Genomic DNA, 15,010 nt, shown 5'->3' on the forward strand with positions numbered 1-15,010 from the left:
GAAAACCTGAAAAATAAGTTTGTAGAGTTGGTCAAAGAATGTGAAGAAAAATCTGAACTTTGCAAGTACTGGGGAAATGATTCACACATGATAGCTCTAGTGAAAATCTTGGTCCATGCTGATCGAGAAGGTGCGTGGGAGCTGCACGTGTAGACTGTGGAGTCAGTGATTACTGGGTTTCACGAATTAGTTTGCATAAACTACCCAAGATATGGGTCCAGGTATTTGGAAAGAGTGAAGAAGCTAGAAGTGGAAAAACCATACCTCTACAGAAAATTCATCCAAAGACATTTTCTGGTGAAAGAATAAGAGGGACGGTGCAATACTGTGGCTCCAGATATGAAACTGGAACAGCCGTTCAAGAGAGCATAGAAAAGCGCCAAGGGAATTGTTGGTCAGACACGTAAAAAGTGAAAATGTTGCTCAATGGCAGCTAGTTTACCATGAAGTCCTTTCTATTTGCAATGTTTTCAGAGAGATGACAAATTCAAAATTAATGGACCATCGTGAAAATGTTACGCACCACGAACTTATGGGAAAGAGAGGGGAACATTTTAGTAAACATGTTAACAGCCTTCTTCAATTCATGCAGCAGCAAGGAAACCCCTTTGAAATGACTGAGCCTGTGCAACAACACAACTTTGTGACCAAACAATATGTGGATAACGATATAAAGACATGTCTACTACATATCCTGGAACCTGAATCAAAACCATACACAGAACTGAAGTAGGAGAGATTTGTATTGGAGAAGAAAACGCTTTTTGACACAATCACTAAAGCTAAACTTCCACACTTTAGTTGCCATAGTAAGAGTTTCGTCTAACCAACCACTACAAAACAGGTTACAAAAAAATAACTTTTGCAAGCACTTAGAGGGATGGATATAACAAAAGAAAGGGGTCACATTCTGTCACATGATTTTCTTCCTACAAACACATTATTTGATGGAGTTGCGGCAACCAAACCAGTGAAGCACAAACATGTACAAGAGCTCAAAAAAATCTTTCACCTGAAGAATTTAAATTTGAAAAGGTATCTTCACTGAAAACTGCTGCTGCAGTGGACTATATGTCACAATTGCAAATGTTCAAGATTTCATCTATGCAAAACTTTGGAGAGGTCGTTCAGACTGTTCTACATATATCAAAGTCAGTGTGTACCTTGCACAAACTGGACATGGTCTTTGACTGTTATCTTGAACTATCTGTCCAAGAATGTGAGAGAATCAGATGCATGTCTACAAGCAGAACAATTTATTTTGCCTGCATCAAAAATTCAACACCTATACCTTTGCAACTTGATAAATTCTGGCCATCAACATCAAAGAAGATGAACTTGGAGATGTTAACTCACCAAAACATTGCTGATGCCTCAGTGAACACTCAATTTCCAACTATTGCAAGTGGAATGATTGACAATGAGGAGTTGGTGCCTGCAGAGAGATATTCATGAACTTAACAGCAAACTGCAAGGAGTTGACCTTTGTGTTGGCCCACATGTTGAGTGGACTGTTTGAAATGGTTCCCATCGAGTCATTGTACTGTCAAATGACACAGATGTTATTATTGTGCTACTTAGATTGTTGCAATGTTCTGAAGTCAAGGATTTTCAGAGTTATGGTCAGGAGAGAAAAAAAACTTAATCCCACTACATATTCTGTACAAAAAACCTGACCCAGAGATGCCCAATGTTTTTATCAAGGCACATATTCTTACGGGTGATGACACTATGAGCACGTAAGGAACAAAGATTGGAGCTTAAACTGCTGAACCTGTGAAGTTTCTAAAAGGATTTGCTGAGACAGAAAAACGTGACTTTAAAGACATATACAAATACCTTGTGCGTAAGTGGAAAACGAGTGCTGTCACACATTTGACGAAGTCTGTGCTTGGATACAGTAGAAGAGCATTCTACTTGATCAGAAGATGTGTAAATGTTTTGGATCATGCATCTGTAAAGAAATATCAGTGTGATTTTGATTGGAAAATATTGATGGGGTGCTAAAACTACAAAATTTCTAAAGCCTGTACCCACAGAACTTACAGGTATATGTACTTGCAAAGCCTGTGCTACAAAAAGATATCCCAGTCAATATGCTCTTCTAAAATGTTCAACATTCTGCAAATGTACCACCCGCGATTGCAGAAGCAAAAAGTGAACTATGTAAATGTGTCTAAAACAGCAGTGATGAACACTATTTTTTCATATTCAGATCATAAACTTGGTTTGGTGTATACATAAAAGGATTAAAAACCATTATTATTTGTTATATTTCTATATATCTCTCTTCTCCATCTGTTATAGCCTCCATTATGAAAAATGGCAGAAGGGTTTCTCTGAGGAGTTATTTTCTGTCTCTATAAGACTACCTGACCCCCAAAACCTATGTTTTGACAACAAAATGCAGTATATAGGTCCATGGTTCCTGAAATATTAAATCATCACTACAACACATCCGCCATTTTTTTTAAATGTCGTTCCGAAAAAATCAGCTCCGATCAGCAAAGTCTACCCAAGCTAAATTACTTCTCTATTGACACAAAAACACAAATAAACAATGAAAATCTCTGGACAACATTATTTACAGCAGGGGGGCTGGGATTAAGAACAACTGGTGGTGTTTCCTCTAATCCTGATCTTAAGTTTCTAAGACAATGCTTCTAATCCTTCACAGATGGAGTTAAAGTACAGAAGAACTCTGAATTGATCTTGCCTTTTTGTGACTGTGTTTAGTAGGCGTTTTAAGCATCTCAGTTTTAACTGGATGTTCTATTCTTACTTGGGAGAGCGAGACAGATGAGTTGAGTAATTTGGACTGTTGTTTTTTTAAATGTGTAAGTAAGATGATTTGGTTTTAACTAGTGGCATTTTCTCAAGTCCTGGTCTTAGGTTTCTGAGACAATGCTTGTAATCCTTTACAGATGGATTTAAAGAACAGAAGAACGCTGGATAGATCTTGCCTTTTTGCGATAGAGTTTTGTAAGAAATATTACTGGTGATAAGTCTGCACCAGGACAACATAGAATTATTAGCTTTTTTTGGTTTTGATACAGATGGGAGTTTCTATCCATCGGTGAGACTTGCATTTGTTTTTAACTGCATGTGGTGAATTAATAATGGGTCTGCACTTTGATTTCTGTTTTCACTTGTGAGGTGGGCTTAGAGGTACCGTTGTGGTGGACATATATATATATATATATATATATATATATATATATATATATATATTATTCAGTTATGGATGTTTGACATACTGTGGGCGAGTGGTTCACATTCTATGTCTTTCCCAGGTATACCAGTGATCTTAACAGTTTTTTCTTTATTTTATCAGATTTCTTGGGGATTAGAGCTGATGGGCCATTTTTTTTATTTCTGTGTCCCAATGATGGTCTCGTGGACAGCTGTTGCCCTTTAAGAACGAAACGTCATGATATTATCCTCAGTAACATCCAAAAAGTGACTACATGTGTATTTGCATCTAACTATAAATGAGAATGGCCTTCTTGTGCATACTGTGCGAGGTGGATACACCGTTCCACATTGATCATTCTGTACTAACAAATTCCCTGTATGGTCTTTGTGACAGGTTATTTGTATTGTAACAAACAACCCTTTGTATCTATATGATTGACATAACATATGACATGCTTTACTGGTTTAAGTAAACATTTTGTGTGATTATTAGCATTAATCTAGGTTGGTAACCTTCATTAGTGTTTCTCATTTCATTAACTGGAAAAGGGTTGGATTAATGTACCAACTTAACAAGCAACAAAGTAAGACAATAAATGGCTCTTTCAGGAACACTTTTTTATGTTTATTAAACATGAGGCATGCTGGGAAGTAAGACAAATATATTTCTCATACTCTTCATTTGTGCCACCTCTGAAATAATTCAGTTCAACACCCTTTTATTTTTTATGCTGTCTTTACCAACATCGCAACTCCAATCTCACTTAGAAGGAAGAGGTACATGGGAAGCAGGAGAAAAACCACAGATAGCAGAACCCATATCATTGTTTCATTTCACACCCCATTTTTTCCAAGTCCCCAGCCAAGTGCCAAAGCACCACCTTGAGGCAGCAACTTCAAAGTTTTGAAGATATGTGCTCCTTTTTTCTTCAAGTTAACCAAAGAAACAGCTTCTGGTTCAGGTAGAGTAGTTTCCCTGGGTCTCAAACTCTCCTTGTTATCTAAGCACCTCGAACAGGGATGCTTTACAACACAGAGTTCCAAGTAACATAAGACAGACAACAAGCGCAAACATCAAGTGGACTAAGATGTCCCATGGACTCCTCAGGTGGAAATCTCCGTGTAACTAACAACAAATCATTTACAATGTTATAGTGTGTACAGCGCCCCCAAGTAGTCATATGAGAACCAGCAGAACATAGATTTATCTTCTCCCGTCGCCATCCCTTTCTATACTTTCAAGGTTAAAAATACCACGCGTCCTGCCACAAGTCTCCCACCACTCTTTGGTAATCACAGCTTGCACGATTATTCGGAACACATTCCTGGCATCCTGCCACCCTCCTCTACCACTACTTGCAGTATCCTCCCTACTCCAGACTGGGTGTTTAAAAACCTGGTGTCCTTCCACACTCCCCTGCCACTCTCAGCTCTAACCTCCCATACCCCTCTCAAAGTCCAAGAAATATCTTGTGTACTGGTGATCACCACCTATATTGGGTCTCTAGAAACCCAGAAAATGCAGAAAATCACCGTTCAAAACAGCACAAGCTCCATGGCCGTATTTTCCATTGCTCCAATGTCAGAGTAATGAATAACAATAACTGGGCCATAAACTATGTTAAAACTGTGCTAAAAGCTTCTTATGAAAGCTGTGCATAACAGATCTGTTTTCAACAGCCACAGCCGTAGGAGTAGAATCCTTTGGATAAAACTATTTTACATTCTCTCCAGAAGAGGACTTACATGTTGCAATGCATAAAGATTTGCGCCTCTGCAGACAATTGCTCTAAAGTTTTGTGTCTGTTCTTATTTCCTGTAGCATTAAAGTGATGCTGCAATTTAGAGAAAGGTGATTACAAGTCAGAAAGGGCAATAGAAAAATGTGTTTGCTGAGACTGGAGTCCAAAAGTATTATTACACTGAGCAAAGAAGCTCTGCGTAGCCTTGTTATTGATTAATTAAATCTATTTTTAAGAGACAGAACTATGTGAATCCTTTCGGTACGGGACAACATATGCTCACATTTCATTACTCATCAATTAGTTCTATCTGAACTCCATGAAGTTTCTTTTCGTTGTACTGTTTTAGTAACAAACACAAAATCATGATAACCACTAGTGGATAGCACATCATTTATGATAAATTCCAATGTGAGGACTTAAATTAACTAGGAAAAATGACACTCCTTTTTGTTTTGTGCCCACACTTTTGCAATTTACTACAGCACTGAACATTAAATCAATTTAGGAGCAGAATGATTGTTAGCTGTTTATGCTTCGGAAAACTAACCAATTGAACAGAATAATTCTATGCTATCTGTAAGTCATTTCCCTTCAGTTTTTAAAGTTTCATGGCTCACTACAAACTTCATGTTTGCAGAGATATTTTCTAACATACATATGTATTTATTTAGGTTTCTATTCATAGAATAGTGTTTCTGGTCTTTATTAATGTATCTATTTTAGATGCATATTCATTACTAAATTAAAGAATTTTATTGTTAACATTTATGTTTTAGAGCTGCATTAAAATACAAAGAAACACACCAAAGATTGCAAATTTGTGACAAAATTAGATTATCTGGAGCTTTTATAAACTGACTATTCATACAATCTGATCTGGACATCCTGGCATGAAGCAGCCCATAGTATGAGGGGGTGAGATTTTGAATAATAAGAGAGGAGTGTGTAGCAACTCTACTGTTCTTGATGTGTTAATACAAGCAATCATCACTTAACTTTTAGGAAAACCCCTTAATGTGCCTTACATTTCTGCTTATGTTTGATTAATCTTACGGCTTTCCGTTCGGGCAAAGTTAATCTACAGCCTTTCTTGTTTTCAGTTTAGTTTCTAACCAGCAGGAGCAAACAGACCTAGTATCGGTTTCTGCCCTTAATGATCTCAGGACACAGGCTGAAGATGTGCTGTCTTTTTAATGATAATGCTTGAATTATTCGGAAACTCTGAGACCATCAACAGTTTCATCTTGCTTGTAGATGCATGAGCAATATGATCCTTCTGTGTACTTGCCAAACCTGGGACATAGTAAGTGAACAGAGCAGATATTTTAAATATAATGTACTGGACACTGGTCAGTACGGGTTTCACAGCTACAGGATAACCACTCTGAACCCTGGGTTGATTGGTATCAAACAACTCAGAACAATAAATCCAAACTGGTACCAGTATAGGATTTATTGCAAAATTTACCCAGGGGCCACCTTAGAGGTGACCCCTGCAAAGGCTTACTAACCATGGCATGGTTCATGGCCGGTCACAACCAGCCTGCCACGACCAGACAAGATTCTGGAACCCTGGGGTGTGATCCCTTGCTCCCTGGGTTCAGAAAACAAAGCCCTTCCTGGGCAGAGACGTTACACCTCCTCCCCCATGAATGTGCACTGCCCTGCCAGCGAGCTTCAAAAGGCTTGCCGCCTTTTAAACTCGATCCCCAGCCCTGATGCTAGAAGCAGATGGCTTCCCCTGTTGCAAATCCTCAAGTTTGGTGGGAGCAGCGACAGGAAAATGCACAAAGGACAGCAGGAGTGGCCACCCCCAGGTGTTGCATGTGAAGGGACCTCTCCATTTTATTTTCCTCCATCTTGCATGGTAGGAAAATAGCATATCAGGGATAAGGAAGTGACCGCTGCCACATAAAGTCCGATAGAGGGTGTAGTGACCCTAAGGTAGATGAACAATTGGTCACCAGTAGGGACTTCCCTAAATGTCCACTTAATGCATTATTTAGTGGTCACCCCAAGACCTGCAGATCAGATTCCAAGGACACCAGAAAGCCAGGAACAAAGATGACCCAAGGCTCGAGAACTGCCTTCCTGCTGCACAAAGAAAAAGGAGCCAAACTCTGCCTGTTGCACCCAGGACTCGACAATCGTCGCTGAGGGATTGCATGGACATCAGACTCTACAAAATCCCGGAGGACCTCCCACTTCTGAAAAATCGCTAAAGAGCTCCCTTCAGAGTGAAGGCATCACTCCCTACAACAAAGAAGCAAAAGACCAGTGAAGTCCAGTCCACTGACTGGCCGCTGACCAAGGAACTGGCCACAGCAGCTAGACCAAATTCCACCCAACAAACCCGGAGAACAAATCCTGCAAGTGTGCCAAGTTTGGTGGTACTGCGACCTCCAGTGGCTTAACCGTGCAATAGCCTGGGGTACTGGACCCCCAACATCAGACACCCAGAAGAAAAGTGCACTCCAGACTCTCAAAGGACCAGGAGCAAGCCCCAGTCTAGAGACTTCAGGACACGTAAGAACCACCCTCCAGATTGGCCCTGCTGACCTGCAATCCACCCTCAAAGTGACTTGTCTCCTGCTTCCATGAGCACCTATGCGCACAGTGCTTTGCTCGTCTATCTGCTCTACATTCAGCCTCCCAGTGCCCTGCATCGGAGAACCAGATGTGTTCTAAGGGTCCCAACCCCTTGCGACCTCCACACTCCAAGGGAAACCACCGGACTCACCTTGAAGTCCACTTGTGCACTGCTTTTCCCCTGCAGTAGTCTTGCACCAGCTCCAAAAACTTTTCAGCAGCTGCTTCTGCCGAAACCGTGAGCCGCCCAAAATTCCCCTGCTGGTCCACAGGACATCTCGACGACCTCAACCTAAAAACTAAAGGAGACATAGGTAAACACATTGCCTGATTTTATATGCATGTTTAAAGTTTTCTCCCATTGATTCCTATAGTGCGTAATTGCACACAAATATACTATTTTTGCTCAACTTTGAAAAATTATAACTAAAAAGGTACTTACCAGATTTTGATTATCTCGGTCTTCAACATTTTATAAAAATCTGAAGTATTCTTTGTAAATTGGTCTCGAGTTATTCTTTTGAGTGTGTGTCTCCATTTGTGGATACTGCGAGTACAACAAATGCTTAGCACTTCTCTAAGATTGGCTTAACTGCTTCCATAAAAATTAGAGCATTCGGTGGTCTAGTTTTTACTTCTATAAAGAAAGGTAGGGTCGCTTGGACTCTCTGCACAGTGCACATCATTTTTGTACACTATATGGAGAACCAGCCTCCTACAACATGATATGCCCCTTTGGCTGTTGCTATTACACCTGGGTGGGTGATAACCAGGTCCTAATGTGTTTGGCTAAAGATTAGAGTGACGCTTAACTTTTCAATTGTATGGGAGTTACTCATAATAACTTTTTTAGACTGTAACTTTGGTACTTGTAATGACTGTATCAAAAAGCAGACTTTACAAGGAAAATACAGCAGACAATAGCAAATTACATGCTGTGGCAAACCATCACATATGACAGACCAACAACTCTTGAAGTGGAATAACCGAAAATGTGAGGAAACTATAGTAACACTGAAGATTATACAAGACCTGTTTCAGAGCTGAACATTTTTTTTCAAGTGAAAGGCTTGGACAGTAAATAAAGCAGATGTCAGTGCAAGGCACAGCAGTAGACAAACATAGAATACAGAGAATAAAGGAAATCTAAGGTTAGGAAAAAGCATGAATGAGTTAACTACAGAAAAACACATATTTGCACTAGAAAATAAAGTATATTTAACCAAATGCGGTTTTCCACATATTCATACCAAAAATGAAAACTTAGCTCCCTAATGCCGTATTTGATTTTGCAGAAAATGCATACGTTGCAGATTAACAGCAAACAAATCAATGCAATTTACAAGCTTTTCAGAAGAAAAAAGTGTACAAAATTACAGACAATAAACTGAAGTCCTCTTGCACAGCTGCTTTCTCTGGCTCTGGTGGGGTGGTGCCATTTAACCGGGAGCAAGTAACAAGTAGAACACCCGTAATTCTCCACTACATGGAAGAAATAGGCACTCAAGTTCCCGGGGCGTGAACATTTTATTGTCATATCAAAACAAAGCAGCTACATCTGACAGAACATATCAATTACAATACTTCTTATTACACATACCTCTACAAAATTATTATTTTGGGTACTCAAGACATACCCTTAACAAATGCTGAAACGTTATATGGGTGATTCAGTTCAGGGACTCAGAAAGTTCCCAGTAGTGATGAAGTTAGCAGTCAGGGCTACCTCCAGACTCTGTAGTGGGTGACATTTTCCTTTGGTGCAAAGGCAGTAGGGTGACTGAAACATCCCAGATAGACCCAGTAAGAATTGTGATGGCCTGTGCTACCTTGCGGCTGGGTACTTGATTTGGTAGGGGACAGACCTGTAGGGAAGCAGAACACATCAGTTGGCCTGCCTCTAGATGGGCCCAGCATCGGAATGAATGTGGCAAGTCATAACTTTTGAGAATAACTGCATGCAAAGGACAGAGGAAACTCAAATAGGACTTCTTTTAACCTTTTAAGAAGGGTGACACTCAGGCTAATGAGAATGAATCCACCATGGGTAATTCAGACAAAAATAAAAGGAGCCTTGGACTAATTTGCAGACACTGGTTAAAGTGGGAAAATCCACCAGTACAGTGGAGGCCAGGTTAAACAAAATGGAGTCCAAGGTCTTGAACAGAGAGCCCAAAGTGAGGTCTCTGAATATTGAAGCGTATGGTCTGGAGAGCACAGCATGGAGAGTGGAGAAGCAGGTAAAGGTCATCAGAGTGATTGTCCTTTTGAACAATAAGACAGAGGCTCTGAACAATAGTTTAGCAGCGAGTAATCCACAAGTCCCCAGCAGCAGATTCAGCCAATGGTATTATCGTCATTGTCCCGACGACGTAGATCTCTTGGAACCTATTTTACAAAAACAGCATCTATGACACTGTCTCTCCAAGTAGAAGGTTGGAATACATAACTGTATCCAGAATACAATGAAATTACCCAATAGGGATGGCAAGAACTCCAAGTATTCTATAAGGAAATGTTGGATATTACAGTGGTGTGGTGTGAAACCCTGTCAAACTCAAAAAAGGGCATGACAATAAGGCTAATGTACTTTATTATTAGCAAGGCATTCCCCTGTATTGTCACAATTGTAGTAAAATCAGTATCAGAAAGGTTTGCTGCTACTTTGATTGAATGGATAATCCCAATTTGCTCCTTTTTTCATTTCTTTTTGAGTGTCAAGTGTTTCACTATGCCAATGCTTCCGCTCATTTCTCTATAGCGTTGCTCCTTTTTGGTGGAGTCTTATATAGCGGGGAATACACCTCAAAATAACCTATAAGCTTACCATTGTTGGACTTATTTAAATGCTGTGCTTTTTAAGCCTGTCAACTTCATGTATACTTAATAACAAGGGAATGGGTATGTACTTTTTTTGTTAGCAGAAAATATAGGTTTTCCTAATAAAAATAACCAAAAAACATGACAAACAAAAAACAGCGAAAGAATAAAAGAGCTTTAAAAAAAGGACACAATATCTAGCGATAATAAGCTTTAACAAAAAACATACAAAATAAAGGAAATGAAAGGATGTTTAAGGCATCGCTCGTGTGAAACAACCTCGTAAAAAAGAATTTCAATTCTGAGACGAAAAGTTGCAAATTAGATTAACAAGTTTATATTAGTTGAACAAGATAGAAGTACAGATCTTGAGTTACAAGGGTTTTTACAATAACCCAAAAACATTTTTTTTGTAAGCATCAAACAACTGTAGCAGAAATGCACCTCTTCTTTAGATGAAACATATGCAATGTTGGTAAACAACAAAAGAAAAATCTCATGGATTTCGGTCTTGTTGGCCCAGGAGGGATGCTCAGAGCTAAGCAGCACAAACACTGTGGTGGTAGCATACCGTGTAAAGAACAATAGGAGTTAACAGGTTCACTTTTGCCTGTGTTACTGGAGTGAGCCCTACAGGCTCATTGATTGAAAGTTCCGCTGCTGTGCTTAACTTACCCTTGGCCTACATCAGTTTGGTGTGTAATGCTGCACAGCATATGTGTAGTCTATGTTTGCTGGTTATATGTGTGCCTGTGAATTGTACAACACTGGGATGATTCAATACTGTGCAGTGTATGTGTTATACGCATGTGCTGGGTGTATGTGTAACCTGCGAGTGGTACAATGCATCAAGGATATAGTGCTGTGCAGTGCTTGTAAATTATATGGATATGCTGGGTGTATGTGTACCTGCTAATAGTAAAATACATAAATAATGTAGTGCTGTGAAGTGGGTGTATGCATGAGCTGGATGTATGTGTTCTTGTGATTAGTACAATACCATGGAAAACTCTGTGTTCCATTTTGAGCAGCCCAGGGCTGTATGGCAAACCATAAGGAGAGGAGGTAGAGAACTGCCACAGACAGCTTTGTGTTTGCTGCATTTCTGTAACCTCAGTGGGACACACTAGAGGAAGGGAAAGCCAGGCTCTCCAGTACACTTCAAACTGTGTCCTTTGATTCAGAGAGGTCACAAGGAAGGGGTCTGGCCGCATCCCAGGAAGCAGATGAGGTTGATAAGAAAATCATAAAGAGTAGGGTTGATTCCCTGGTGTGACCTTTTGATACATTTATCACTGTGGATGACATCCAAGTGTTAACCTTGTCACCCACAGGGCCTATGTTGTGGGGCTATCAGATGTGAAGTCACTCCTGCTGTAGCAGACTGCTTTCAGTAGGAAGACAGGAAAGGGGAGAGAAGTGGGCACTTCAAAAGGAAGCAGACACCCAACATAAACTTGAAAGATTCAGACTCTAACTTACGTTTGGTGTCTGGAAATGGAGTATAAACAGGGAAGCTCCAAACACCAAAATCTGTCAACTGTCAAGCAACCAGTTAAGCTGCGCGAGGAGGAGGAGCTCGACAAGATTTGTGCATGTTACCAGGACTGGGGGCCAAGGCCTGCTAGTCTCCCAGCTGGATGAGGGGACATCACCCAGGAAATCCAAGATCACCTGTCCTGGGGCACCAGTGCCTCCCAAGACTAGAGTACATATTGAGAAACATTTGAGTGTTTGAAAGAGGTCCAGTGGGAAATCCTGGCAAGTGCCTTCCTGTAGCAAGGTGTGAGAAGACAGCTGCTACAGCAATCGCGTTGTTGACCATATGCAGGGAATGTCAGGACCCTCATATGTCAGAGGAGGGCTGCTGTTTGTTGCTGCACAGAATGGATCATCACCTGTGTGCAGGGAATGTCGACGACCCTGTATACCAGGTGGGGATGCAATGAAAAGTACTGCCACGTTGAGTGGGCTGTAGCCTGTATTCTGTGGAGATATGGTGATTCCGGGACCATGCAAGAAGTGGGACCTGGTCGAGATCACCATCAGAGCGAGGCCACCGTGGTGATCCTAGCAGGCCTGAGCCGTGACTAAGGAGCACGGAGAATCCCTTTGGCCGCTCCAGGATTGCATGTAAAGAACTCAAAGAATAGCTTGAATCCAGTAGAGCAGCGAACAAGTGACCCTAGCCACTTAGTGAGACATAGCAACACCACAAAATAAAATGATGGCTGGAGTGTTGAAACAATTCAAGCTAGCACAGCTGATAAGGGGTGATATCCCATAACCGGTCCCAGGATGATTGTTTCCGGTCTAGGGAGGACATGGCTTGGCAGGTCAGGTTGGACTATTCCCATGGGGAGCAGGGTCAAGACTGATCTGCATATGATTGGGTCCAAACTGGGGTCACGTGGTGAGCAAACTAACGATGGACTATACCCAGATTTGTGAATGGGGGTGAGTGTTTGAAAAGTTTTAACACTTTGTCCATCATTTTATTTTGTTGTCTTCCTAGGAATTAAAACTAGACATTAAAACAGGTCCCTATAGGGCGCAATATTCATTGTCTGAGCTTTACAGATAAAAACACTGATGGATTTCTGAAAAAAGGATGTAAAAAATATTAAGGTAATTCATGTCAACAATTTAATTCCTGTTTATATTACACAAGATTTACTTAATCTTGCATTCCCTTAGCGCATATGCTAATTCTAGGATGTTGTGTTTGTGTATTTTTTTTGTGTAGCATATTTCTCACACTGCATATTTTGAACTGAGCCACTCCAGGTGTTTTAAAACGAGCGACAAGTGAAAGCTCTGGAGTTGAGGTTGAAGGCCTGTTTATCACAGTGCCTGTCAGTCACTGAGAAAGATTTCAGACTACATGGTCACGCAATCCTCAGCCATTATACACAACACACAGAGCAATGGTCGTGTGTATCCGTTGCAATTGTGAGTCTGTGGAAATGGGTGTGAAGGAGGTACACAGCTGTCAAACTAGTGAAAGTACAAAATGCAGTGCTTACAGGTCCCACAGTATATGTTGTATGTTTTGGGTTGTTAAAGAAAAGGCGAGACGAGGAACTACAGTGAGGAGAGAGTAAAAAGTGGGTGCGGAAAAGTAAAGAGAAAACGTGTAAGATCTAAGATATGTGGAGAGGAAACGACAATACGTGTTTAATAAAGAATAAACGTGACAGGAGTGATAGAGACGAACTGAAGACTGGCACCACTTTCACAGTTCTCAGTAATGTTCAATTCACAATTTCGGATTGAAAACAGGTTGAATATTATTTCCAACACCATAATTGTTGTTATTTAACTTAAACAGCCACTGACGGAGCAACCAGTCCTGGCTGGCGTTAACTGTTGTGTTCTAGCTACATGTAATATAATTAAAAAAAAAGCTCAGAGAGTCACCAAAATACCTGTTGTGTGGTATACTATGGGAATCATAAAAAAATAGCACACGACGCCCTTAATTACATAGGACGCGCCCCTTTACAGACTACCCACCTCACTTTTTTCATCCCACTTAAAACACTGCACACAGCAATTATAATGCCGTCAGCAGTGCAGGGTCTATGTGCACATAATCCATGAAACGGCTCCACAAATGTAAAATGGTGACATGGCAAACGTCACACATTTACTACATCCTGGCTTTCCTGTACAACGCTTTTTGTTGTGGGATTTTTATTACGTTTTCGTCATTATAAACAGTGTCTTAAATGAACTGGCATGCAAGGGGTTGATGGTTTAAAAATCAACACTGGTTTTAGGAGTCACACGTGACATAGAGAACATTTGGCAACTATGGATGTAGGTGCTAATTATAATGTGCGGTCTGGTGTATACAAATCAAGCTAATCGCAACGCAACGGCTTTCTGTATGCTGATTACTGAGGTAAAATATGCCCCGCGCTGCGAATGAACGTACATAATGTGCCGTCAGCATTGGCAAGGTGTAAAGAGTACGTGCCAAAGACACACTGAACATCTCACACGGCTGCTGCAATTGCCTAGCAAAAGTCCCCAACCCCGGGCCGCCCCACTTCTCCTAAGGGCGTGATCTCAGTACTCACCAGTGTTTGAGTTAGTCACTGCACACGGACCCACACAACAGAAATCCCCAAGAAGGTAGTGACTAGTTCCCATTAGAGGAATGACCCCCAGCAACGACGCAAACATCACGTGACACGCGCGTCACGTCCTAGTTCTGTGCGTCATGGCATGAAAATACAAGAACGAGTATGTTGTTTCGACAGTCTGGCAAAGCGGTGCAGTCCGTTTAACAACAGAAAAAAGCATTTAGAATGGGTCTCCGTTTGTCTCAGTTAGAGTTATTAGCATTGTAATTTACTAACTGGACTTTTCTTGGCACATAAATTGAAAATGAAAAGTAAAACAATTGACATGCCAGGCAGAGACCGGGCAGCGTCCTGAAGTGTGGGGAGTGCGTTTTGAGAGGGTCAGGGGGAAACCGCATCAGTGCTTGAAATGGAAAAATAGAAGTGCAGGTACTCTACCTGATTGTTTCTGAGAAGGGCCAGTACTCTAATAAAAAGTATTACGTTTTTCCCAAGAAGTGCTGGTACTCAGTACCGGATAGTACATTCCTAATTAAAGCATTGCCCTGCATACATATACTTTCTCAAACC

At 40.8% G+C, this 15,010-nt stretch overlaps 1 protein-coding gene across 1 annotated transcript in view; it reads right to left on the bottom strand.

Annotated features, from left to right (window-relative positions):
* FNDC3A (fibronectin type III domain containing 3A) overlaps positions 1-14,537 on the bottom strand; it is a 1,418,915-nt gene extending 1,404,378 nt beyond the window's left edge. The window contains exon 1 of the mRNA XM_069205374.1: positions 14,435-14,537. The gene's annotated coding sequence lies outside the window, so the exon portion shown is untranslated. The remainder of the gene's footprint in view (positions 1-14,434) is intronic.
* Positions 14,538-15,010: the final 473 nt, after the last annotated feature.

Source organism: Pleurodeles waltl, chromosome 8, assembly GCF_031143425.1.
Source record: "Pleurodeles waltl isolate 20211129_DDA chromosome 8, aPleWal1.hap1.20221129, whole genome shotgun sequence".
Taxonomy (NCBI): Eukaryota; Metazoa; Chordata; class Amphibia; order Caudata; family Salamandridae; genus Pleurodeles; species Pleurodeles waltl.